A 26035-nucleotide genomic window follows, 5' to 3' on the forward strand; every position below is an offset into this window, starting at 1 on the left:
TTGTGCAAGATGAGAAAAGGAAAAAAAAAATTTAATCACAGATCTTTATGCAGTGTTTTAGATGTGCCATCTTAGCCAATGAGTATTCTGAGGATAAGGTCTGAAACCGGGAATTTATATTATTTAGAAAGCCAACACAGAAAGCATAGGGTGGTCTGACGTTTTTACCGCAATATCTGCAACAGCCTTTGCTACTGAGGTGCACTGTTACTGTTTCAGATAGTTTTTCGAAGGGCTTAAAATGCCCAAGTGTATAATAGAACTGTAGTTGATGTGAGAGGTGAAAATAGTGTAAATCAACTCATTATCTTCCAGAATGTGGGGCAACAACTTTAAATCAATGGAGAGAGGCAGAAAGCATTACTCAGAAATGCTGCTTAGTGAGTTCTGGGCCTGAATAAGAAATTCAAAAGCTCTTCTGTACAATGGGTTATATTGGTCATTGTTTGGTACATCTTCTGTGTAACTGTAGGGTCTTCCGAATGCTTTCCCCTGCTCACCTCTGCTTGCCCAGCTTTAACTCTGACCAGCTTTTCATCAATATGCAGATATTCTCCAAGCACCGTTCTGTTTGAATATTTCTAAGGAAGAGGATTCCACAAACTCGCTGGCCCCTGTTCAAATGTTTGCCCTCATTGTGAAAAGCCTTTCCTTACTATCTCATCAGAATCTGCTTTCTTGCAGCTTCTTTCTGCTGCTCGTTTTCTTACCCCTGTGAGAAAAGCGTTGCATAATCGGAGTCAGCAATAAGATCCCACCCTCGCCATCTGCTCTTAAGACTGAACAAATCCTGTGCTGTCAGGCTTTCCTCCTAACTTCCAGGCCACCTGTATCTCACTGTTTTGACAACAGTCTTGCCCAAGTTGAGATTAATGCCACCCACTGCTGTATTCCACTGAGCCAGTCATCACCAAAAGTAACTAGGTTGATGTGGCAAGCTTTGCCTTTCATAAACCCATGCTGGCTGTTCCTAACAAAATTATCTTTCATAAGCCAGGACAGGGCTTCTAGGAGGATTTCCTTTATAGTTTTCCCAGGGAAGCAGGCTGATCTTCCTTTTTTGCCTTCTTAAAGATATCTGTAATATTTGCGTTTTTACAGAAATCAGGAACCTCCTCTGATCACCATGACCGAAGTTGATAGCTTTTTCTGGATGGCATTGGTCAGTTCTCTCAGTATTCTATCTGGTCCTGTGGACTCGTCTACATTTGCTTAAGTGGTCCCCAATTCATTATTTCTCTACTGTGAGTAGTATGTGTGCTCCCTACTAACTCAACCAGATGAAAATCATTAGCGAAAACCAAAGTCTGTGTTGCTCAGGATTTCAGGCTTTTTCTGTGTGCATAGAATATTGGATATGAAGTTCTCACATAAACTAGAGCAGCTGTGACATTAATTTAATCAAAAAAGGGCTGTAAAGGCACTTCCTTCAGTAGCAGCATGTAAGAGTGGTCAGTGTCTGCTTTTCTGCTGATATTTCTTGGTGAGACATACTTTTTGAGTTCTTTCTTCCTGAGCCACCCTCTATATTCCAGATTTTTTCCCAAATTCTACATTTTAGTAGGTTCAATGTATACCTTTGTATGCTACGCACAGTATTTTTAGAAGATTGTGTTTAAATATTGGCAGTGCATGTGCAGTTACAAAACACAGTTATAGGTTTGCAGCTCATGTAGGGCGAGATGAGTTCAGTTTTTTGAGGCTTTTTTTAAGAGGCTTTGTGGTAAAATGAGTTCTTAGGATAACAAACCTGAAAGGGTTAATAAAGATCCCACTCACAGGCTTTTACTTATCCCCAGCTTTGACCAATTAGCCAATTAGAAACAGCAGCTGTAAAAGGTGCAAATAAATAACAAATTTACAGGCTCTTCTGAAAAAGCTGTGGAGTTGTGCTGAGAGATTCTGAAGAACTTTGCATGGAGAGCAATGGTTGCCCATAGACATCAGCCCTAGAAGCTTGGTGAGCTGTGGAAGTAAAAATCCCTCTTTTTTTCTTCTTTAACACTGAGTGGTCTGGCTGGAGTTCAGTAAAGTTAAAGTGAATTGTACTAAAGCTGCTTGCTGTACAAATTGGCAATTTTATTTTAGTTCTTCAAAGAAGAAACAAAAGAAAAATAGATTTAAAATACCTATTACTAAGAGTAAATGAGAAAAATGTTTTTCTTTTCATGTCTGATTTTGTCTGCTAGGCTTTTCCTCCTTTCTTCTTTTTCTTGGTAATATGTCAGTCATAGTTTTTCTTATTTGTGTGTGCCAACAGCACTTTAAGAGAGCCCACTATTAAAAGTCATCTCTCTTTCATGTGTGTTAGGACTCTTTTGCTAGTGTCTTGTCTGAAGCTTACCAGGTAGTCCAGGTAGATGTAACTTTTCTCCCCACTGTGGTGTTTTGTTTTATTTCAGTTTTCAGAAAATAGGCTGGCAACTCATCTTAATCGCATTAAAGTTTCACTTTAATAGGCAGTACCTGCTTTTTGGAATAGGTGTGCTCATCTGTGCTTATCTCTGCCACATCATCAAGGCATCTTCTTTCACTGGTTCATTGACATCTTTCAGTCCTTTAAGTGTATAGACTGCATATTTAAGGTCAACAAGTCTCTTAACAAATATAATTGCTACAGACAAACATCCGAATAGCATAAACTGTATATTATTACTGGCTCCAGTTGTCAAGCACAGATTGTGGAACTTTGTACTTTTGGGTACTGTGATGTGAGTCATCACAAATACTTTTCTCCTAAGCATGTTGGATCACTAAGCTATATGAACAAAAGATTCACTGTGTTAAAAGGATGTTCTAGTTGCTTTCACAAAAGATGTGGTCATGGAGTCTGCACCCATGTTTAGTAGCATCCTTCTCATCTGTCTTCTGATTAGTTTTAGCAGTCACTTTGTGTTTGTTCACATGTAACTAGCATCATGTCTTTTTCAACTCATCCTACAGATAAATTGTATGTCAGTCATTGCTATATTAACTTGCAGCTGTGAATAGTGTAATGCATGTCCTAATCTTTCAAACGGATTCACGTGCAGTCCTTCTAAAAGTAGTCTATCTGACTTAACTGTACCTGCCTCCTTCCTTCTAAGTATGTTCATAAAATTTAGCAGGATCAATTTTATACTCAGTTGCACTATGATATAACTTACAAACAGAATTACTTGTGTGATTATTGTGTCTGTATCTTGGGAGCAAACTCTTGGTCACATGATATAAAACTGCTTTGGAAAATGGAGAAATGGTTATTTTGGAAAGTGACTCTTTAGTGTTAAGTACAAATACTTAAAGCAAAAGTAATTAATTACTCAACCTACAAATTGAGAAACTGTCCTCTGTATGTGATTGGATCTTACTAATATAGACCACTGATCTACTTTGGATGTTTTAATCTTCAATGAATGTGATAACAGATTTATTAAGCATTAGTATTGGTACCCTTTTCCTCAGCTGGAAGTTTCAGTGAAGGCAGAGTATTAACAATTATGAGGTACATAGTGAATCTTCTAAAATTTATATTCAGAAATTCACTGTCACTAATTTCACGCAATCATAAGCAAGCTAAAGTCAATGTGACACAAGGAAGGATACTCAGCTGTCTCATCTTTAACAAATGACAGTAATTAGCCATATTTCACGCAAAAGATAATATAGCACAGATAAGAAAGTTCATATTTCATACAGTGCCTATTATGAGAGATGTAAGGCCAAACGAACTCTCATGTTACACTCCTTTATAAGCTCTTCTGTCAGAGAATGTTAGATTAAAATGCTGCTTGTAAAATAAGTTTTAAGGCAGGGGAAAGTTTTGAAAATTGATGACTTTAGTCTGCATTAGTTTTTACTTTGATAAGGACTAAGGGAATGCTCATGGGAGTTAAAGAAAGCCTGTGCATTCTTGTTGTGTTGTCTTTCCCACTGCCAGTAAGGGATTGGCAGTTTGATTTGGTCACTTCCATAGTGACTCAAACAGGAACAGCTTTGCCATTTTTAATAGACTGCAAATAAAACAATTGTTCTCAGGTATCTAAAAATTCTTTGTTGCTTATAAAGCCTTGTGTGCATCACTGGCCTGATGATATAGGGGCCTTGGAAACTATCTGTGCAATGGGAATGAGACTTCACACATTGAGCAAAGATCAAAATCTTTCCCTTTCAAGACTGCAGTGGTCTTAGGGTCAATAACAAGTAGCTGATTAATACTGCAAGGTCCCAGTCTCTAAAACCATGAATAGGTTGAGTAGCTGGTAAATACATTTGATTCCCCATTTAGCTGCCATAAATAAAAGGGTAGAAAGTTGTGCAAAGAGAAATGGTGAGTGATGGAGTGATTTAAAGCTATGGCGTAAGCCAAGTCCTGCCCACTGCAGTAGCTGCAATAAGTAACATATCTATACAACTGTTGCAAAGTATCAGAAGGGGGAAATGTAAATGTACGTGCCCTTTATGCAAAGCATTTCTGTGTGATCACAAAATGCAGTTAATACAGGTGAGTGAGACAGGTGGTGCATTTTGGAGGGGAGTGGTGGTAAGAAAGCTGTGGAGCAACTATTGTTACAGTGCTGGGAACACACACGCAAATGAAGTGTAGTACGGGTGCTGTCTACTGCTACAAAGGGCCATCGACTTGAAAAAGATGGACACAAACCAGTTTATGCTGCTTTATGCAGGACGGAGGCGTCTTTTCTGGTGACACACACAATCTGGGCTCATTCATAAGAAAACTATAGTACTGTCCTGTTTGATTTCTCAGGTGAAAATGTAACTCTTAGTATATGTTTTTGTGTGCAGCCTTAAAAAACTCAAGACTAAAAAACAGAATTAATGTGTAACAGCATCTTGCTGAAAATAGTCATGCCTATATAATTGTTTTCTAGGAATTTCGCCATTGCTTAGAATAAAAGGGAGAGAATACAAATACTTTTAGCATTCTGAAATACTTTAATCTTCATTCCTGGTTCTTTTTAAATGTTCATATGAAGATAATCTATAGAGCCTTCTCTAGGTTTCTTGTAAAAGTGAATGCATGAAATTTAATAATTTCTTAATAAATCACAATACTCTTTAAACAGATGTGTTTGAAGAGATATATAGCTTTTCTTTAACAGTACTTGCAGTGGAGTCTTAGATATTTATATGTGACATATTCAGCTAATAGTACAAATATGTATGTTACATGATGTGAGCACAGATCAAAATTTAAAGGAATGACTTCAAATGAATTAAAGGTATAATTTGTAGTGGAACACATATTTCTATTGTATGAGCACTACCTGAAGTGTTCTGTTGATGTGTTTGCATGTTCAGAGAAAATCAACACTATTATAGTTTGTTTCCTTCCTTAGAACATGAAGCTGAGTTATTACTGTACTAATGATGCGACACAAAATGTTTTTTAAAAAGCTGGCAAGGCTCCTGTTTATCTTGGGTTTAAGTGTCTCAATTAACAAAGTGAGGTTACTGCAATATTATTGAAGAGTCATTCGTATAATCTAAGTGGTATTTGTGAGGTATGGAGTCATGCTCTTTGAAGTGTGAATGTCCTTTTACTGGTACATAGTTTCGCATTATTTAAATACCAAATTCTGTACAATGCAGATGAGAACTTTTGGGGGAAGACAAATATTATAGTAATTCAATATTTCAGTAGCCTTGTAGCTATTTGAAACAGTCTATTAGTAAGTGATGTTTATTTACATCTTTAGGTATAAAAATGCTTCTCGTGTAACAGTAGATATTCATCCCCCTTTACACACAGGAAAACTGACAAAAAAGCATTGGAAGCAAGCCCAGGATTTTTTTTTTTTTTTTTTTGCTGCCTATCCAGTGACCTACTTGTAAATGACAGTATTTATATTGGCCCTTTCTGTCTTTAATCTAGATGTGTCCTTCAGCATAACAGAAGCCATAAAATATAGCCCAGTAATTACTATAGCTTCACCTAAAAATACAAGGCTTAACTAGAACTCATTCAGAAATATGTTGTCAATTTTAAAATGCCAAAAGAGATGTTGGGATAAGTTTCTCCCAAAAGATTTTGCTATTATAATGCCCATTGCTGTTGTAATCCATTTTTAGATGCCTGACTCAGAGCTGAATCCAGAGCCATGTGTACATGTGTTGTATAAAAGCATCACTGCACTCATCTGTTACTGTTTCCCAGTTCCCCCTTAAGGATGAATAACATCCTGAGTCTAGGTAGGATTTTCCATTTAGCTGTACTGCGATACATACATCTTCCTTAAAGTTGTCTTGCTACATAGTGTCTATTAATGGTAAATAACAATTTCTTATTTATCATCTGAAAGTTTTATAGAAAGGCTTTATTACCATGTAATGATTAAAGTAATGGATTGTGTGGAGTCAAATATCAGTTGTTATAGGATGCCAATAGAAATAGTAGTTGCTACTTCATCAGAAGTACAATTTATTATAAGCTGCCTGTATTTTAACGTATGCTATTACTTGAATCAAGCAATTCTGGTGTTGAACTGAAAGTAAGTTCCACTTGTGGTTTTTCAGTTACGTGATAATGCCTTGCAACCTTTGGAATACTACCTTTTTTATTCTGATGTAATTGCAGGTTCCTGTAGTTCTAATTTTGTGAGGATTTAAGATGAGACACAGACTTCAACTGAATTAAGTATGGCCATGCTTCTTTATGGAAGTGTTCTTCCAAACAATTTCTTTTTAAAAATTGAAGCATTAAGTGTTTTTTATGAAGTCTATGACATACTGGGGGTGAGGTTTTTAAGTCTACTACACTGTTATCTTGGTTCAATGAAAATAGATAGGTTTTTGAACCTTCTAAGTGTGGTTATGATAAACATATAAACTCTCAGTTGAATACTTTCCTTCCCTCCCTCTAAATGGAAAAACTCAAATGCCATATTTCCCCCCTGCCTTTCAGGTATCAAATACTTGCTGACAGGGTTGGAAATAACCATTTGATTCCTGACAGCATATGTATGCGAGGTGTTAGCTTTGGTAATGAAAGTAGATTAAGAAGTTCCTGTCTCTGATTGCCTCTTAATTTGTGTCGATATCACTGTGGATCAATACAGTAAAACACTGCAACAATCTGGTTCCAAAGTTATCCTCCAGGCAAAGGGTTATTTCTGTTATTACCAAAGGTTCCTTGAACATGGTCCAAATAACTCTCTATTTGATGGCATTTTTGAATTGAATTTTTGAAAGTTTCAGTTGTATGTCTGCAGTGTTGAAGTGTTCAGCCATACCTATTCTGCAATACTCTGCTTCCAAAATGGGTTTATGTGATCTGTCCTTGTACTGCTGTGTGCTGACAGCAGTTTAGGGTGTTCCAAAATGGTTGTGGAGAGAACACAGTGACTTCCTGAAGCTGGTCATGCTAAGCTGTTCCTGCAACAGTAAGAACAAATGGATTTCAGAAAAAAACAGTTAAATGTTCTCAGGGAGTAGAAAATAAAAATTTTTGACTCAAAGTAGAATGTTCTGCCATTAGTCTGACTTGAAGCTAAAGCTAAAATACTTCCTCACTTATGAAAGAGTTTGTGTGAGATCTAATAAGCAATGATGTTAGTGTAGTGTTGGTTGTGTGCTCTTTTGTTTTTAACTAGGTTGGTCAATATCTGTGTTCAGACTGCAGTGTTGTCCCAATGGAAGTTCAGTCTCTTAGCTCTAAGACAGGCTTAGTCAATGGATTCCTTTTTGCCAACAGAAATGATCCATGCAGCTCCCATAAGGAGAAAAGTCATGAGGCAAAACACAGCCAGCCTTTCATGCTGTAAAGGAGAAAGTAGTAAGCAGGAATCTGACCTGTATTTGAGGTGACATTTCAAAGACTTTGCTGTTCAACTTTTTTCTTTATTAAATCAATTCATGTTATTAAAGGGAAGTTGAAAAGGCTTTTGAAACCTTTTAGTTTATTGCTGCTTGTTTGCAACTATGGTTGATCCATCTTTCTTGAAGTCACAGGCTGTGGGTGAGTGTTAATGCAACAGTTATTTAGAAATAAAGTGATCTGCATCACCTAATGAACATACTGCATGCTAGTGTGAGGCAACTGCAGTTGAATGAAACTGTTGGTTAAGTTTTATGCTTGCTGGTGTTAGACAGATACGAAAACAAGTTGGGGGACATTGTCAGGTGCCTATGGCAAGCACACTGGAACATGATTGGTTTGTATGCCTTGTTTCCAAAGTAAAGAAAAAGGCTGATAGTATATTGATTTCTGGAAACTGCAAACTGTTGCAAGAACATGTATTACAATTGTAGATGTAGATTTGTGTGATTCCTAGATGTAAAGCTTTATGCAGATTAATAAACTCCTAATTATGTAAACTTAGTTTATTGTTATAATGTAACTGCATATTTGTACTTGGGTGGTGCTAACTGAAGTTTCAGTTTTGAAATCTGAAAGGGTAAGTGTTAAATAGTTTGTAGCTGACAACTTCCTAGGACCCAGTAAGAAATTGATGTTTTGCATTGTTTTTCAAAGACTCCAAGTAGATTGCTTTTTCCTAAAAATATCGTTGTTCACAGTTGGCATCAAATAACCTAAAAGACTTTACAAATAGGATGGAGAAAGTATAGGATGAACTAAACCCCTTCCTTGCCCCAAACCAGAGAAACTTTGTCTCTTCTCACTCTGCTTATGAACCTGTGAGCAGAATTCTGTTCCCTGCATTTTCTTCTTCAGCACCTGGACATCAAACTTTCCAGATGCGCTGAAACAAAGTGTGGTTAAATGCCTGTATGTGTAGTTTATTTGCTAGCCTGCATGACCTAAGAGACCCCCACAAAGTATTTTGATTGATTTGTCCCTAGTGGCATTGGACACTGCATCTTTCTCCTTGTTATTAAAAGCTCAGAGTCAAGTCTAATCCTGCAGTAGTAGGAAAGCATTTGGACTGAAAGATGCTGCCAGTGGGAGGAATGGGGTTGTTTGGATGTTGAATACAATTGCTAAATATTTTCTAAGTAATCAATGGCAAAATTGAGTTACAGGCTCCTTTAAATTATTTACAGAAGAATTTGAATTTGCAAACTTATTACAATAAGCTGCTGCTTTTAACAACACTCAAGTTATTGAAAATTCAATACTAAAATGAGTTATTACAAGTAAGTTAGCTGTCTGAAATTAAATTAGGTGATAAACAAACTATTTTTCTGCTGTAAATTGGCATTCATGACAACTAGTTCTAATATGCACCTGAACCCATTACTCTTGGCACTTCATAAAGTGGCAATTGATAGCCATTTGTATTTACAGACTCTTATTGAATATAATTTCTCAACAGGAACTAGCTAATCAATTAATTAATCATAGTGTTACTCAAGTTTGGTTTTATGTTGCTCTATTGTTCAGAGAATTAACTGTTAACTTTCTATTAAAATAACTCAAACATTCTAGTTTCAGTGGCTGAATTACCAAGCTTAGACTAATTAAATAAGTGTTAAAGCTTTCTGAATTGCCAGCAAAACTGAAAATTATGTATGCTAAATTGCAAAATGTACATCATCTCCTAATTCTATTAAACTTATCATTATGCAGTATTTCTAAATAGAATGTTTAGTCTTGTGTTCCCTCTTGAAAGCTGTTTGGGTGCATGCAGAAAGATGTAGCCACTTCTGAAAAGACTTGAGGTAGTAATTATCAACAACATTATGATGAAAAGCACCATCAAATAATGTTCTTCTAAGATCATCTAATACATCTTTCCATCTTTCTTCACATTTAAATAAGGCTTTCTTAAAAGTTAAATTGCAAAGAAGTAATTCTTTCCTCCTGCCAGGCCATTCTGGACAGGTGCTCTAAATAGGTGAACTCCACTGACTACAGTGACTGTTCAGAGATTCATCAGTTTGGGGGGCCCTTCAGGTCCAAAGGGCTTCCCTGGAAAGCAAGGATCAACTCACCTGTCTCTGACTGCAGTAACAGAAACTATATTATATATTTTGATTTGTGTTGACATAAATTTAATTATGTAACATTAAAACATTAAATTCCATTAAATGAACTCTCCTCTCAATAAACATGAGTCCTGGCACTGAGCCCTACATTGCCCACGTAGGTGCAGCATTGCTCTTACAAATCAGGAGAATGGCCCTTATCACCTTTGTTTGAATAAATAGTAGTAACACTGCCTATAGACTGCACAAAATGCAAAGTAATCTAGTGATACTGACACACTTATTTGCTAACTCGTATAATTGGGGAAATATTTTAAAATTTAAATTTAGATAATGTTTTATTTGTCCTTTGAAAAACTTGTATGTCTTCCTTTTCCTAGCGCAGCTTGGTAAAATAAAACCTGCCAGTCATTCTGTGTCTTGGGTCAAGTTTGCCAAGTGACAGTTTTCTTAGAATAAGTGTAAATTAGGCTTCCATTAATACATTAATTTATCAGAAAAGTGTAATTATTGCTTTGTAAAGATATTAAAAGTTTTTTTTGATGGTACTCTTTTTATTTTTTCATGAAATACTTAAAACAAAAATACTGAATTTTATGAACAAATCCAGTCCTTTCACAGGTATATTCCCAAAGACCACTGTGATAGGAGACCTTTGGCATGGACTGAACAAGAATCAATAGCCATCTTCCGAAAGAATGAATTTTCTGTATTCTTCCATGTCTATCTTGTTCTCTTCAGGGTTCTCATTGTCACCAAATATCTTTTGGGGTATTTTTAAGAATTGGACTGAAGCTGAAAATATGAAATTAAAAATCAATATTGAGTCTTATCTAGATCAGTTACAGGGATGTAGAGCTGGGTTTGTCTGGGTTCTCGAGCACCTAAAAGCAATAACCACAAAATTCATCAGAATAATTTGCTTCTGATGCTTTGAATGTCCTTGGTCTTCCTTTGTGCACAGCCTGACTTGATTTGAGATATCCCTTCCCTTTTGTCAGTAAGATCAAGGTTATATGCCTGACCACTGCTATCAACAAACCCCTTTTTACTTAATAAAAATGTCCAAGACACAGGGTATACCTAAGCATTTAATCTCCACCTCTTGGTGATCTGAACAGTTGTATTAAAAATAGCTTGTTACCCTGGCCAGAAAATTAATAAGAAATGGTAATAAATTGCATCAACACAATAATAATGAATATTCCAAAGAGAAAGTTTAAAATAACAGATGCTCCCTTTTTAAAAAGCTGACTATAACCACTTCTGTAGTGAAAATTAATCACTTTTTGAGTTGGGAAACCTGTGGAGGGACAGGGAAGGAGTGGAACATGACTAACCAGGGTGATGGTGTTCAATCCCCTTTTCCAGAGTAGACCTAGGAGCCTAGAGGAGTGTGCTGCACTGCTGGATTTTGTAGCTGCTGATGTTTGGAGAGGACTTCATGTGTCCATGGCTGGCAGAGCAATTCATGGACAAAGCTGGATGTCATGCAGATTTCTCTGGGTTTTACAGTGCAGTAAGCAGTGACTTGCCTCAAGTCAATGCGTTCAATTTAAATTCTTGTTGGTGGGGGGGGGGGTGGGGGGGGTGGGAAATTGATGGCAAGCATGTCCTTTTAGACTAGGCCATGGTCTAGTTGATATTGACTACTTGTGGGGACATAAAGTTTATTAACTCTTTGTCAGAGGCAGCTGAATCTGCATCTCCTGCTTCTGTGAATCTTGTGGCAACAAGGCTGTGTGTATAAGGAAGCTCTGATCTCTTCTCCATTTCACGTATTCTTTGGAAAGTAGAAAGCTGGTATGTCTGTCTGAAAGAATCTGATCCTGAAAACATAACATAGATGTTTTCAATGCCAATCAATTTAAATTAATTATTTGGTGGAATAAAGGCCATGGAACTGTAATTTTGCACCTTATCCTATGTTAATATGGCTAGACATTTGACTTTTACTGTCAAGCCAGGGATGCTTTATTCATGGAAAGGAGTAGAACTTGTTGCTTCTGAGAGAACTCTACAATTAAAAACTAATTCTGGTCTTGTCTAGGTGGCAATCAAGAGGATTGTATCTTTTATTTAGGTCCCTGAGTGGCATTTGTGAATTTTTCTGGTTACCTCTGGTTCTCTTCAGCAGTTTGTACCGAATGAATTTTTTTTTTTTTTTAAACTTTTTCAAAGGTTATAATGATATATGTGGTGTGCGAGGTACCTCTTTTATTTGGTCACTAAATAACCGAATACAGTACAACAATTTTACTGATTAAATAAGATCACTTTCATCTTATGAGTCATTGTTTCAAGGAGGTATAAGGTACACTGAAGTCATCCAAGTGCCTGTTTTCTCCCTGTAAACTGAAAGACTGTGAGTAGAAGCTGGAGGGAAGACTGGTGGCTCTGGCTGTGTATCTGAAGAGTTGGTATGGTAGTTGTGCTATCTTAGAAGGAATCTTCCAGAAACCTCAGAAACAGGATTATCTCAAAATGGCCTTCACTGTTTAGTAATTACCATCTAGCAGATCGAATGTGTAAGATGTTCGACACATCTCATTGATATATTCTTATAGAACTGAGGTAGAACATTTTTTAATTTTTCTAGTAAATAGTGTAATCTAAATTGAAATTTGACCTGTGGAGATGGGGGAGGCTTAATGTGAAAAGCTACTACAAAATTTCAGATGTATGCCTTTTGTCAAATGTCTTTTAGCCCAGAAAAGCTAGAATGCAATAAATCAGTTTAGATACCAGAGAACTTGATTGGGATGCTCAATTTTACTATAATAGCCTCATCTAAAACACTCAACCCTTTTCAGCTCTTCTGTACCCTTCTGAAATTGTTCCTAACAAGAACAATCTTTAAAAATGGGGCATTTGAGACAAGTTAATGATGCTATAGCTACTCAAGATAACCATTGTCTATGACTAGCATTTGCTGCCTAAGCAGAAGGCTGGAAACAGTGAATGGTATCTAAGTTTTTCTGTAGCAGCTTGGAGAGGCTTGAAAAGAAAGATGCATTAGCCATTAGAAGAGATGTGCAGTTAGACAAAACCACAGGTTTAAAAAAAACCAAACACCCACAACTTAATTTGTAAAAAGAAACACAAAGTAAAAGAGAGGTTAACCTAGTTTTCAAGTTAACTTCTGCTTACATTTTGCACCAAGTTAAAATCGAGGAGTTGGAAATTTCCTTATTCTAGTTTAATTTAACTTTCAACGTTATTTCTTTCATATTTTTATCAGTGCTTGTCCCACTAAGTTTGTTCAAAAACAGTCTAATTGCAGCTCTTCCTCTCACCCCCTCTCCGAAATGTTAATGTAATTAAGTGCTTGCCTTTAAGCTACCAATTGTGTTGGTGTATTGCTGTATTGAAATAAGTATCCTGCATAGCATAACTTGCTGTTAATGTTTGATTTACCCTATTGATAAATCTAATTTAAGTGTTCAGTGTGACCATTGGCAATTTCTCTGTAATTATGTGAAAAGATAAAACAACATGAGGAATGGAGACAGTTTCAGGCTTTGAATTTAGTATTTCAAGGGAGGTTTGTGTGTGTACACAACTGAGCTGGAAAGAAAAATGAAAATATATTTTCCCCAGTGTATATCTGTTCTTTGTCAACATTCTAATCACTTCAAGATTTAACTGAATTTTGTGTTCCTTTTTGCGGTGAAAAGGAATATATCTGAGTATGAGGAGATGGGGGTAAATAGTTTTTTAATGATGCGCTCCCTGTCTCCAAGTCCCCAAGCTTTCCCATGTGGAAGGAGCAGCCTGAACTTGAGAAAGTTAATGTTGTCAACTTAGATCATGATATTCCTCTTCCAATAGATCACCTCAGGCAGTTCCAGCCTGCAAATGAGAAGGTGCATCCCTGAGATGTTCTTTGGCACGACTTCCCCCATCTCCACCCATTGCCAAGTCTCAGTCCTGCTTTGGAAAATGAGACAGCAGTATTGGAATGTGTTTGCAAGCCTCTTTCATCCTGGCAAAGAGGCATGGTTGACTCCATTAGTGATAAACATGAGAACACTGCATGCTTTTTATTTCAGAAGCTTTTGGCCTTGGAGGTTGGATGTGTATTTCTAATCAATTAAGAAAAAATGCAAAGAATCAGGAAAAACAGTATATATTCATGCAGAGATTACATGATGTAAGTTATTCTGTCTTTTATTTACTAGGGTATTTGACATACACTTAAAAAGCCACAAAATTTGCTCCTATTTATCATTCACTGGTAAATTGGTCTGTGAATATAGCAATGGGGGGAAAAGCAAATTGGTGGACAGGGACGAATCTAGCTAAAAGTGAATTCTTTTAAGAAAAAATATTATTCACTGCTAACAAAGCTAAGATTTCCTTTTTTTCTTAATGGTGGGTTAAATAAGAATGTACAAATAAAGCATCTTTATTCACAGTGGGGCACAGCATCACAAATGACGAATCTACCTCCTAGAAGACCTGGCACTGGGAGCAATCAGAGCCCATAACCTTGTTTTATTTCATGTTTGCGGTTTTAAGTCACATCTGAATCTGACCTCATATTTTCACCTGATTCAAATGGAAAATTATTTCCTTCAATCCCAAGAGTGCTATGTAAGCACTACATTTTCTAACAGTAACATTGTCAGGATATAGGACTACTTTCTTCCTCCTTTATATTGTGTTTTCTGACCTTTCATTGACATGCCAGTATAATTAATGATGCATTATTACATCCCACTGCTGACAAAAAGCTGCATTGTTTTCTTTTGTTAGTCAGGGCTAATTATCTGTAAAGTCACCCTTTTGAATTGCCTACATTCAGTCATCATCTATGCGTGTAAAAAAAAAAATGAAAAGAGCTATTTCATCAAAAAGCAAAAAGTTGATTTCCACCACCCCACAGTTGTGCGCACACATACAGGAGTCTCCTTTCTGTAGTCTCTTTACTTTGAGTAAGTGTTGATTGACATTCACTCACCAGAGTAGTATGTCAAGTCTTCCTACATAAACTTTCCCCTATAAAGTTGAAATTCAAACTTTACAACTAAATTACTTCCTGCTTATAATTTAGATATTTCTCAGTGAGGGGAAAGTGCTGTAGGGCTTGGGCTGCATGTGCTGTGATTCTGCTGAGACATGAAGGCTGGAAGGGACTACATGCACTATATTTCTGTATGCAAGTACTGGCTCTCATTTTTGATGGAAATATAAATCTCTTTGGGATGTCAAGCATTGACTTTATCTTTATACTAGTACACATCAAACCTTTCTCATCAAGAGACACTTAGCACTTTCTTTCCTAAGGGGAGCTTGATGTAAAATGAGAATATGTATTCCTTTTATCACACGCAGACTTTGTTATTCTTAACAGTTCACTTCAATTTTGTAGGTTGGTTTTGTTTTCATCCAAATTAAATAAAATTTTGGATTTTTAAAATTTTTTTTAATTGGCTTTCTCTCTTTAAAAACAGCATTTCTCTTCAGTCATTTCAGTGTTATCCATTTGAAGATAAAGAACTGAAAATAAAAAGGTACAGAAAAAGAAAGGCTTGGACTTTAGGAAAGTTTGGCATTTTTCAGAGGTGGATGGTATGTTATAAGAGGTCTTTTAAAAGTACTTCTGTATGCTGTACTTTGTGCAGGGCAAAATATAGAATCCCTTAAAGTACAGTTGCAGAAATGTTAGATCTTAATGAAAGTGCTGGAAATCTCTGACTGACACTTGCAAGATTATTGTGGATGTGCTAGACTTCTACAGTCACTGTCAGTCAGTCTGTGACCTGCTCAGATGCTAAGCAGAGCAATGAACACAACATAATGTCCATCCTTGAGATGAATACTGTAAATTCAGGAGCGGGATGTGATCTTGTGAGTGAATGTGGTATTTTTGTGCATCTCAAATAAAAAGGAGCAATATAATCTGACTGCAAGTAAGATCTATACCCCTATTCTGACAACAATAGATGAACACATAAAAGCTTTTTATGGCTAGGACACTTAATTGAACTATTCTAAAAATCTTTGTATCAATCAACAGGCAAGTCTGTCCTTTAACTGTGTAATAAGTGGTAAAAAACCTAAGTCAGGGTACCTGGTCCTCTGTAAAACATTTGTAGGCTGCTTAACTACTAAAAAAAACTTAATAGAAGTCCATTTAACTGGCAGAGCACTGGAGTGTTTAAATTATATGGCACTCATTATATGGGAGCAGTAATAAGACTCCCATTATCAGCCTGGTTCCAAAACTTTAGCTTGTATACTTTCCCTCATTTCCTCCTCTTGTACCTTTCCAGCCCTTGGATAGATGTAGCAGAGCACATGTACTTGTGAGTCGTGGAGTGAATGCAGAAAGCGGAGTATCTGGAAGTTTAGTAATACGAACTGTGTAAATAATGTCACTTTGTGATGCTATGACATCTTGTGAAAAAGTAATCAAAACCTCTTCCTGCTGCAGCTCTTAAACAAATATGACAACAGGCAAATGTCCCATTGCAGAAAGTGCTAGAGTCAAAGCAGGGCCCTAGAGCAGGTCAATTATTTCAATTATCTGGAATTTGTGATGGAAAACAGCATCAGCTTTCAGGAAATATGCACGAGTCTGGCTATTGCTTGATCAGTTATGACAGTCACTGCCAAATATCATGTCTCATCAGGTTTTGCAAAGGGAAAGCTTAGAACAGGTGGATTATTTTAGTTACCTATGCACCATCACAGAAGTGCAGTGCAGTTCTCAGGAGATCTAACAGGCCACCGATTGCTTGACTAAGCATGACATCACTGGCAAATATCACAAGGCAGTAAGTAATCACAGTAGAGGCAGAAAAAGTACATAGAGCAGATGGATTGTTTCAATTATTGGGGCCCCTTGATGAATAAGAACTTTGACTGCCATCAGCAGATCCTGTGGCAGGCAAGTAATAACTGCATTGCTATGACATCACTTTAAAATCCGGTGTGGCTTAAGTATTTCAACAGCTGTACAGCTTAGATTTGTCTTAGCATTGACTTGACCCACAGCGAGCTTCAGTGCTGAGAACTGAACACTGAGAAAATTGCTTGAGTGCTTCCAAGCACTTCATGGTATTTCGCCACTGCAGGGAAAACATTGAACCAGCACCAAGCTCACTGCTGGTACATTATTATTTTTTTTGTACTGCATTTTTCAGAAGTCAGCAGGGGAAAACTAAGGACTGCCTACTGTCAGGTGCCAGAACAGAAAGTAATATCTCAGTTCTGTTTTTGAATAAATTTGGGCAGGCCTGAACATCCAGAAAATGATCCTTAATTGCATAATACACTAGGTCCAAGATTTGATAGCTGTGAACTTTCTTAGGAAAAATTGACCTAAGAGCACACTCCCTCATTTTGCTTTCAGTCTTCCTTCAGGCTGTTGCTGGCACACTCTACCTCAATTTCTCTTTTAACATTTTTCTTGATGTTTAAACAAGTTCATGATGTTTGCTTTTACAAGAAGATACATGGTACCTTGTTTCATTGTCCCCTTTCAGCTAGAAGTTGTTTATTGACTCTGCTGCACAGAAATCCAGTTTACACATTAAAAGCTGAAGAACAGAGGACACTAAAGAATTAATAAACTTTGATACCTAGAGGTTGTGTGGGGTTTTTTTGTGTGGTTTTTTTTTTTTTTTTTTTTTTTAACAAACCAAATCCCTTCTGAGTTTTATCAGATTTAAAGTCTGAGATCTGCTTTGGTCAGGCCTTGGAGGCAGAATAGAGAGTCAATAGGAAGCTTCTGTTTGAGCTAATATGTCTTGTTAACATCTTTCAAAAAGTTAATATTATAAAGGATTTGATTTCCAAATCCATCAGTATCTTTACATTTACCTCAACACAGACCTGATGGAGAAATATCTCATTTAAGTAACTAAGCCGGTTATGCAAACGTAGCCTAGTGGGAGGGGGGGTGGGGGGGGTATAATTTATGTTAGAAGATGGATATCAAAGAATATTTAGCCAAAATTTTAATCCTTTCTACTCTTATGTTGAAAAACTAGATGGGACCATCACAGAAAAGTCCTGAGGGCAATTTAACTATATTAATTCTAGAAAATATAAAACACAGCAATTAAAGGTTGTTTGGAGGCTGAGTGGAGTAAAAGAGCCACAACCCCTTTTCCTTTCCCATCATATTGCTTTGAGATAATTAAGGAGGAATATTGATTACATTCCATCCAAGGAAAAAGTAATCCTCATTAGTATCCTTTATCTGACCTGTCCATTTCCCATTACGGGGGAAACAGCTACTAATTTGAGATCAAGAAATTACTTTGATAGGAACAAATCTCTCAAACTGATGAGGAAAATTGAGCTTTTCCTCCATTTACTACTGGTTTCAAATCTGCTAAGTACCAAACACTTGTCACTTCTGGCCATTTCCATCCGAAATTGAATAGAAGTTACTGAGGCACCATTACAACTTCAGTGTAATAAGTGACATTTTAACAGCATTCATGTGGTGACTGCTTGAGATTAGCTCTCCTTTTTTTTTCTTCCCTTCCTTTAATATTCTGACCTTACAGTGTGTAGTATTAACTTGGAACAGTTCAAATCAGGTGTGGACTGAAGCTGTTACACAGTCTGCTCTTCTGTTCAGATCAGGTTTATGCCTGTCCCTCTGAGTCAGAATGCTAGTAGTTATACAGCTAGCTTAAAAATAGTAAGACTAAAATATTAGGGTTGAATTATACCCTTTCTCACATGTGATTCACTAAGTTAAGACAGGAACGTGTTTCATGCTTTGCTTGTAACCATGAAAACTTGATATTTTCTTTTGAGAGAGGTTTCTTATGTATTTCCTTCAGAAGCTGCAGATTTGTTAGTAATAAATTTATTCCAAGTATTGTAATAAAATGATGAGAACTGACAGCGCTGCTTGCAGAGAGAAGGTTTTGTGTTTTTAAAATTATGCTGAAGATCAGTGCACCTCCAACTTAGTCTTGTTATAGTATTGGAGTAAGACAGGATTGGTCTCTTATTCTAGAGACAGTGTGTGACCCAGTTGTTTAGCAGGATGGTGCAATAGCAGAAATTTGGGAGCATGCCAAAAATAACAATTGAGAAGATAGGAAATGGCTAGTTTTCAGGTGAAAGAAAGATGTGAAGCGAATACTGCAAAATAATGAAGGCGAAGAGGAACTGGAAGTGACTGTGGAGCAGTGGGTTGAAAAGGGGCAGGAGATCCAAAACTGGTAGAGAGACTACGGAGACCAAAACGGAGTCATGAACGATTCAGAAGGAGAAAGGCAAAGGCTAAAATTGTAGAGGGGATGGATGACCTGAAGAGAAGGCAGTGAAGAGAGGCTACCAGAGGAGAAAGAAAAGAGATGGAGGAAAGTTAAGCAAGATAGATGATGTGGAATACTGATGGCCAAGTTAGAGAGTGGTGGGATTATTTTTGAAACCAAGATTAGCTGACAGTTTTCCCTTTTCTTTTTTTCTTTTTTTTTGTTTTTTTTTTTTGTTTTTTTTTAGGCAATCATAAGTTGCAATTGGAGGGGTTATTTTTACTTCCTATTACATTATCATGCACTGTTAAATAACTGTCTTGTTTCCTCACAGAGGAAACTCTACTTTTCCCTACTCCAGTAAAGCAATTTCAGTGGATACAGGAACCTCCTCATATTCTAGAATTTCATATTCAAAACACTTTGTAGCACTGTAGTATACAGGTAGGGTCTTCAATCACAGCTTTTTATCACTTTAGATATGTTGTCCATGGAAAGCTAATAGATAGTCTTTCTAAACTGCTGGCAACACAAGTGAAAAATATTGTGTTCATATGTGTGTGCTTTTCTAGAAACTCTATTTCATCTTGGAAACTTTTATTTAAAAGATCGACCAAAACCTCAAAAACTATAGGAGAAGGGTTTCAATGTGCTGTGGTTTTAATTGAGTATCTCTGAATCACCATTTTGCAACTTTTGACACAATACGCTCATACAGTGGTCCTAGAGATAAAACCATTGAAGATTGTATTTGAAGGAATGAAGATAGTTTTTATTGGTGTTCTTTTAGGATCGATCACAAGGACTGAATAATGCTCCCAAAGAAATACATTTGGATGAAGATGACTGAACATGCAGATCCAAAGGCCTTTTAGGATGTGGTGAACCTTTGGCCTTGGATGAAGAATGTTCTTGGATGAAAGAACTCCAGCTGAAAGACTTTGTCTTTGCCTTTTGCCCTGAGAATTGCAAAGATATGAAAGACATAAAGGAAATAAAGATTTGCAGCTGAATTCTTGCAGGGTGCGGTTCCAGTGGCTGACACTGGCACGCAGCCAGCCTGCCTCATTACTGCGGAATGTCACATGCTTGTACCCATTACCAGTCTCCTACGATTTCCCAAAAACCTCTCACACATTTTTATATTTTTCTGCTTTCTATTTGCAAATTATATTAGCAAATTTGCATTGCGTACTTTCTGTAGTGAAATTAGCACCTCTGGGATTTTTGTATATCATGTGTAGCCTAAAAGAGAATATTTATTATGCTTGGTTCATCAGATTATAATATGATGCTTGCACCTGCAGCTGAACAGGTAGTTAAGTATTAATCTTTGTTTTTCTTCATGGTTAATGACTTGTCTAAGTTTAAAATGCCAAGAGTTCGCTAAGTGAGTCAATGAACTGACATTCGCAATACGGTCAGCCATGGCTACGTGGGCATTCGGATGGATTTCTTAGTCTAACATATTGAACCATGTGAAGTCAATAGGAAGACATCTAGTGACTTTGTAAGTTTCCTTACTAAATATTCAATATACTTGAAACTTGATTATACATTTAACTATTTCACTTCTTGAAGTGTCCTTATTTTCACTTTTTAATAAAACATAGTTCTGCTAGACTGAGTCTGCTTAGCCTCTTAGAATATGATTTGAACCACAGTGTTTGATAAGGTTGGCCTTCAAAGCATGTCTGTACACAGACACATTAGCTAACACTAGTTACTTCAGTAATGCTACCAAAATTACCTAAGTAATTCTGTCAAAAAATGATGACTACACACAGAGAAATTCTGTAACAAAGTTCAAGGGCTTACTTTGCTTTTATCTCTCCTGGAATCAATCCACATGGAGAGAGGCATAGTGATTTTTACTGTCCTGGTTAGAATTCTGTAATTCTTCTGTTTTCATACCCCCTCCCACACCTTAGAACCTTTTGTGCCAACTATACTTGCTTAGTAGGTGTGTCAGAATTCATTCATTTACAGTATTTCTGTATAGTCACCAGACAGACTTCTCGAAGGACAAACTTGAACAGAAACTATTTAATCAAAAAAATGCATCCTGCACCAGGGCAGCCTAGGTAAGCCTAGCCTTATCAGATGAGGATATATTAGTTTACTCCTCCTAAATGCCCTCTATGACTTCTGAAAGTTTTTCTTCAACAGTGATTTCCTCTTGCCCTCCCACCCCATTTAGCTTTACAAACATAGTTCTATAAGCTGTTTTTAGCCAAGAAGTAGACTTTTTTAAATGATAATATGGATACTGTTTCAACAACAATTAGCTATTGACCTGAAGAACTGGGAGACACTAGCTTGTCTTCAATGGTTTCGCTCGCTTGTATTTTGTCCTCGCATCTCCCTGTGTCGCTTCTTCCCCCCCGACTCCTTACTCAGCCTTAATTGATGGTAAAAATTGTGCATGACTGTTGGAAGTGTCAGTTACTGCAGGGTCTCTGTGCTGAGCTGATTAATATAAAATAATTCATATTGAGATATGTGTGTGTGCAAGGTGTTAATATAACCTGCTCCGAACTAGAAAATATATATTGAGACTGTTGAAATGTGTGTGTACCTTAAGAAAGCTATGGCTAGAACTTCAGATATCTAGATGCTGGACAGTTCAACCCCATTGTTTACAATTGATTATTAATGTACTAATGGTGTTTTGTTACTGCCCTAATAAATGAAACCTTTACCAATGCTTTGCTCTTGAGTAGTGTGTATGGCAAAGAGGCCCTGGGTATTTCTCTAGTGGGAGAGAAAAAGCCAAAAGACATATCTGGCTTGACCAAAGCAATGTGTTTTTACAGTGGTCATGCCCCCAAAAGAGATCAAGTCAGTTGTGTGTTAACTTAGAATAGCTATGTGACTTAATTTTTTTCTCTCCTTTGGCCACCATTAAAATTGACCAGTATTTCTGATTTTTATATTTCTTCCATGTTACATAGAGTGTGGTTGTGCAAGCCTCCCTAAGTTTGGGGCTACATCTATTTCTGGCTCAGCAGGAGAGTATGCGCTGTTATTGCAGAGCCATTTTGTTTTCCGTGTTATTGTCTGAGATGCTTCACAGAAGATATAATATAAACCAGCAAACTTTTCTGGTTAGGTATGTGGCTTTCAGTTCAGCTTAGTGCTTTGTTCTGTTGCTAGAGCTACCACACTCTATTAAAGGTCTGTTGCTGCACCCAAAAGGTCAGGATTAAACCACAAGATCCTAGGAATTCCTCTTACACATTTTTTTCATCGCATGTTAAGCATCAGTATCACTGCTGTGTTGGTAAATCCTCAATGGGGAAAATGTTGTGTGTTTCACTTCCTTGGTCACTAGTGTGGTTTCCTCTAACTTTGGTAGAAATTCACCATGCTTATTTACTAATACTCAACTAATTAAATGCACTATAAATTTATGATATAAAGGAACTTTAGAGGGTAATTTCTAGTTTTAGAGCTGTGTAAGAATTTTCCCTTTTGTGCATGTTGATAGAAGTTCTTTACTTCAATCACCTCTGATAGGTCTATCTTAATGTAGAAAGGACAAGGGAAACAACTTCTATTAGGTAGTCTTCCCTCCTTTTTTTCTTTTGGAGCGATGGTGGGGAATGGATCTCCCTTTGTCTTCCTTCAAATCTGAGCCTCTGTGCTTGACTTTTGATTTGGATGTAGAAAAATTTTATTTTGTATTCAAGATAAGACCTGAACTCATCTTTTGTTAAAAACATTGAGCCAACCTTAAACAGATTCATATGGGGGCTTTCTTTTCACTTCTGTTTTCTTCTGTTTGTTTTTCTTTGTCAAAGAAAAGTGTAAAGGGTGACACATCTACTCCACAGAGAGTAGATGCTTGGTATTGGGGATTCATTTATCATGAAGACAAAGCATAACAAGATGCTGAGCCTGAAAGTCAGGGAATTTGATCAGGAAAGATGATGCCCATTTTAAGAAGCCAAAGTATTTTATTATTGGAATGCATCATTCAGGGAATATGATAGATTTTCCATTAGTGGAAGTCTTTGATCAAAACTGCATATCTTTCTGAAAGAAGAGCTGCCTCAAGAGCAAGCAGCTGAGCCTGGTGCAAGAATTATTGAATGAGGAAGTTTTGCCCTTTTTTTGATGCAGGATGAGTCAGGTATGGAGACCATAATACCACAAATAGTAGTAGTTATTGTAGAAAAGAGAGATTAGACTTTTGCTGCAGAAGTGGCACTTGAAGAAAATTATGAAAATGGAGTCTAAAGCAACTGCAGCTGAAGCTGCTGGCATCAGAGGACATGTATGACGAATGTTATAGTTAACTTTGTTATGGGTAACCTTGTGTCTGTGGGATTTCAGAAATGCCTTTTGAGGCAGATGGGTGCTTTTGTGTAGGTGGGAGACTGTTAGAAAAAAACTGCAGCAGTTTTTAGCTTTACAGGTCAGAACTATAAGTTCCAAGGCGTGATGGGACTTTGGACTTTTGTCTTTAGTGGTTAAAACACTTACACAGAAATATTTGGGTTCTAGGTCACTTTCAGTCTGAAGGGTTTAACTCTAGGTGTCAGGAAAGGACCACAGCTATCATGTCAATGTATTATGTTGTATGAGCATGATATATTCCCTTATTGGATGCTGGGCCACTGTAATTGCCAGTGCACAGCAGCCCAGCAGAAGCAGAGAATCTCCTGGTAAGAGGGTGGTAAATTCTGCTGGCAAGAAAAGAGTCACATTTTTTGCTTCTGGGACTTTTTTTGGTTGGTTAGTTGGGTTTTGTTTGTTTTATTTAATGATAGACAAATGAAATTCTAAAATGCTGGAAGATACATGCATGGAGCAAGCCCCTAGTTTCCTCTCAGCTGAACCAGGCCTTGCCTCCTGCTGTCCAGGGCTTGGTGGCGGTGTGGAAGGTGGTCCCCAGGCTGGTGTCTGGGACATGCTCCTTGTGAGGTGACAGCCAAGAACCAGACCTACAGCAGTGCCACCCCTACTCAAAAAAAAAAAAAAAAGGCTAATTTGCCTGGATTTCAAGTAGATACATGAAGCTTTGTTTTCTATTGGTACTCCTTAATCACCAGAAGGAGGAAGATAGCTAAGTTAGGTGGAATGGATCAACCCCTGCAGCCTTTGCAGGTACTTAATTCTCCTGGCTGATTCTATAATGACTTGAGACCCTTTAAAAGACTCAGCTCTTTCCTTTCTCTTCCCTTTCCCCTTCCTCCAGCTGCCTTCCCTGTGGCATCTATGCCCAAATAATCATGTGTGTTCACAGGATTTTCACTAGGTAGAACTCCACTATTGCATGAAGCTGGCATGGTACTTACAGCATCATCTCCACCACTGCTGGATTACAAACATAGAACATCAGACCCTGAATGAGCTTAAAGCTGGACAGAACAACTCCCTTGGGCAATTCTGGGGATTTTTCTATAAATTAGACAAATTGCAGAATTGATTTTGCAGAGTTAGGTGTCTTAAGAATGTTAATGTACCATCAGTATTTCCATTGTAACATCTTATTCTTCAGAGTTCTTGATAGTGAACGTGGTTAATAAAATCTTCAAGTGCTACAGACCCTGCTATTATCAGACATGAGGCTGTTTTCAAATTGCTGCATGTTTTACAGGCGCTCTTCCAGACGCAAGGACACACTTTAAGTACATAAATTTTCAGTTGTTTTCTATACTTTCACAGATGGTCTAGGGTTTTTTTCTGCTCTGGGCAGTAATACCTTTAAATTCTTGGAGCTATGTGGTAGTCACTGATCTACCAGATCTTACTAAACTTGCCTTTTTTTTCTCCTCTCCCCCCCGTATCTGGAACTGCATGCTCAACCCACTTTTGTCTTTCTGGGAAATCCCAGCCTTTCGTTTAGCCCTATCCTGTGATTTTGACCTTGTCTAGTGAATATCTGTGAGTTGTTCTTCCAAGCAGTACTATTACTTACTTACTTACTCAGTTCTTAGATAGGAGGTAACAGAGAAATTACCAGGTGACAATTTTGTTTGTAGTAATTATTCTTTTCTCCTATTGTCTCTCTCCCTTCCTGAGAATGTTTGGTCTGTTTTCTACCTTGTTGTGTATTTATTGTGGAAGTCTGTTACTGTAAATGTGGTCACATTGTTACCTTTTATTCATAAATGTCCAGTATTCCTGCTTTTGATAGGTGGAGCCACTATGCTTTCATTAACTGCTGTTGCTACATGTTATGGGATAAAGGAGAGAGTGTAAAAAGAATCTGCAGAGGATAATTTTCCTTTGGGACTTGGGAAATTATTTTCCTTCATCACAGTAACAGTTTTTTAAGAGGCCAAAAGAGGTGATTTGCTCCTAGACGCTTTCTAGAGGGAAAGCATTAACCATAGAACAATCTTGACACCCGTACCAAACACAGTGGTTCGGCTGGTCTCATTGTCCCTTTCTTCTGTTGTCCAACATGCACTTGACATGTCACAGGCAGCTTTGAATGTGGATTCCTTTAGGGTATATGAGACCATCCTGCAGTTCTGAAATAAGTCTGTAATTCTTCTTTGTGTGTTGAGCTTTATAACACGCCATGCTACCTCCTCTGTATTAGAAGTGTCAGGTTTTGATACTTCCTTCTTTGTATGAACTTTTGTATTCTGTTGCTCTTCAAAAATGCTTCCAAAAAGCTATATGCTTCAGAGCCTAAAACCTGAGTTATTCCATACTGCTGCTTCTAAGCAAGAGGGTAAAATACAATTTTTAAAAGAGCAGAACTAAGACTTGAATATTGTGATTTTTGTTTAATTTTTCTTTTGAAGTACAGTCCAGGCTATCTGGAGGCTTTGCATGGGGCCTTCAAAGGTGCTCTGAAGCTGATTGGGGAAATTGTGTGTCCAGAGAAATTCCATTCCATTGAAGCTTCTACCAAATTTTCAGGTATTGCTCCAGCAATTTCAGCATTAATTTTGAAT

At 37.2% G+C, this 26035-nt stretch overlaps 1 protein-coding gene across 6 annotated transcripts in view; it reads left to right on the top strand.

Moving 5' to 3' along the window:
* Nucleotides 1-26035, top strand: part of ATRNL1 (attractin like 1) — a 492025-nt gene that overhangs the window by 377938 nt on the left and 88052 nt on the right. For 3 of the 6 annotated variants that reach the window (XR_011740344.1, XR_011740345.1, XR_011740347.1), the window contains one exon: nt 19909-20628. The exons of the other annotated variants lie outside the window; for them this stretch is intronic. The gene's annotated coding sequence lies outside the window, so the exon portion shown is untranslated. The remainder of the gene's footprint in view (nt 1-19908; nt 20629-26035) is intronic. 6 annotated transcript variants of the gene reach the window in all.

The sequence above is a fragment of the Patagioenas fasciata genome, chromosome 8, assembly GCF_037038585.1.
Source record: "Patagioenas fasciata isolate bPatFas1 chromosome 8, bPatFas1.hap1, whole genome shotgun sequence".
NCBI classification, from domain to species: domain Eukaryota; kingdom Metazoa; phylum Chordata; class Aves; order Columbiformes; family Columbidae; genus Patagioenas; species Patagioenas fasciata.